This window comes from Perca fluviatilis, chromosome 5, assembly GCF_010015445.1.
Source record: "Perca fluviatilis chromosome 5, GENO_Pfluv_1.0, whole genome shotgun sequence".
Classification (NCBI taxonomy): Eukaryota; Metazoa; Chordata; class Actinopteri; order Perciformes; family Percidae; genus Perca; species Perca fluviatilis.
This window is the reverse complement of record NC_053116.1, coordinates 8,070,085-8,072,584: the sequence shown is the minus strand read 5'-3', so window position 1 is coordinate 8,072,584 and position 2,500 is coordinate 8,070,085. Positions and strand designations below refer to the sequence as shown.

General features: G+C 40.2%; 1 protein-coding gene across 2 annotated transcripts in view; it reads left to right on the top strand.

Moving 5' to 3' along the window:
- nckap5l (NCK-associated protein 5-like) overlaps positions 1–2,500 on the top strand; it is a 55,761-nt gene that overhangs the window by 28,137 nt on the left and 25,124 nt on the right. The window lies entirely within an intron of this gene.

Here is a 2,500-nt window from a genome sequence, read left to right as displayed (position 1 = left end):
GCTGCGATCGATCAGCCCTCCATTATACGTGTAGCTTCAGCTGCGTTCGGTCAGTGGCAGCTCAATAAGCACCCTACACTTTGCTGCTGCTTAGGTCTGTCAGCCCGGGTTCACAATCCGCAGTGACGTTCAATAATCTTCCTGTAAACGCTTTGCAAACGGCTCCAGTTACACCAGGCCCAGCAGGTCTCTGCTTATCTCTTATTAAACTATTGATCCCAGTACGGAGTTTTATATATATGTGTATGTTTGATACCAGTGGCAATACGTATGCACCAAAACCAACATTATGCGGCATTAGGGCTGCAACTAACTATTATTTAAATTATAGTTGAATCTGCTGATTATTTTCTCGATTAATCAAATTATGTTTTAGTCTATAAAATGTCACAAAAACTGTGAAAAAGTCTCATGTGATGTCTTCAAATGTACAACAATCTACATACAGCCCAACTATTTTCAGTTTAATGATGATGATGATGATGATAATAATAATAATAATAATAATAATAATAATAATAATAATAATAATAATAATAATAATAATAATATGACATGGAGTAAAATATCTTGGAAGAGAAGCTGGAAGTTTTGGCACTTTTGCTTGAAAAATGACTGACAGCGATTAATGATTATATAAATAATTTCTGACTGAAATGAAAATGTATCAATTTAAAGCACAAGGCTGCTGTTATTCTGTATTTTTTAATTATTATTAAATCCCATGAAAAGACCAAATCCAACAATGTCTTCTCTGTTCTCTCAGTCCAAAGATAATTTATTCCTACTGAAAACATAAATCTTTAAAGCGGTTATAATCAATATTTTCATACCAACAATGAATCAAAAGACTTCTTGTATGTGAGAGGAGTCACTTGTAGTGACGAACCGACAGAAGTATCACTTGAATCGGCCCTCAGAGCTTTTTTAGCGTGTTTCAGCTCATTGTTTTGGTTTGACGGCTAGAACTTTGTTTCGGTTCACCCTCGGCCCTCTGATAAACTCACTGTACACTACTGCTCAGCAGCAACCGCAGACAGACTAGGGCTGGAGTTGGTTTAAAATGTCAGAATAAAATACGATGCCAGTGCCATTAAAGTGATACCGATAGAGAACTTCATTTCAAATAATCCTTCCGCATTTTATGTATTTATTTTCATCCCACGCCCCAGGTGTTCAATATTTTTGGTGGCATCTTGGCACGCTGAACTGCCAACTCCGTCAAATACACCGTGCTCGACTTCCCCGCGCCACAAACGGTTTGGTTTGTAGCTGCTGCGGTAGTGGGCCAACCACACGCCGCATTAAATTAAAGAACGGTTGCAGTGATTGCCTGCGAGCAAAACCCCACAAATAGTCATGATTTTCTAGATCCGGGTGCAAAAAGAAACAAATGCAGGTACCGTTTGACTGGTGAAGTTTCGGTACTCCTCTGTACTGGGTTATTTCGGTCTGATACCAAGCCATAAAGCAGACACGGTTAGGGAGCAGCTGGTGAACATAGTGGAGCATTTAGCAGCTAGAGAGACAGATATGTCCCTCAGGAGTTGTTAGAGACCAAAAACAGAGCTAAAGAGAGAGAACATTGTACTTACATTCCAGTGTTTCCTTTAGGATTTTTTTGAGCAGTGGGGGCAGGTCCGCACATCCCTCCCCCCCCAAATGAACCGGAACTGACACTTTGCTGCAACACAAACTAATAGATTTAGTCACCTCTATTCACACACACAATGAGGCATATTTTCGGTTGTGATTGAACTGTATTGTTTGAGTTACTATATAGGCCAACTTTGATCTTGACATATAGGCCAAGCATTCTGTAGCAAATAACATTAAACCCACTATTAATTACATTATCTTAATGCAGTAAAACTACTTCAGCATGTAAATAATGCACCTCAAATACAAACAAGAGCGAGGGTGTTCAGCAATCGCTATTATATCGAATCAACAGCCACGGGCAATTTAGCCCGCATGTGAAGAATACAAACAACGAAAATCACCAGCTAACTTAATTTAAATTAGCAAGAACAGGCTTAAATGAACTGACCACATGAGTTATACGACTTACAGTTCTCAAGGACGCACACGCACCATCTCAACTGTAGCTAGTTATCCTCGTGTGTCCGCGCTATTCTCCGACATGCACTCTAACAATGCAGCCCTATTTCTGATACCGTGGGGGGCAGAAATGTTGCCGTGGGGGGGCTGCCACGGTCAAATCAACAGAGGAAACGCTGCCATTCATCAGGTGGACAAAAACACGCCTCCAAATAAATGCTAATGTTGCTCCATAACTGCTGGATGTGTAAATAGAATGATTGTTGTATTGTGTGCTTTTAATGTTTGAAAAAGGCTTCATTTTTGGCAAACATTACCTAAACAGGAAGGTTGTGGTGCATTTGTCAGGGACTATTTTCAGGGGCGGATTAATTCCCCATTTGGTGCTCTAGTAAGTGTTTGTGGCAACAGGACTGGGTGTGTGGGATTGAGTCAAAGT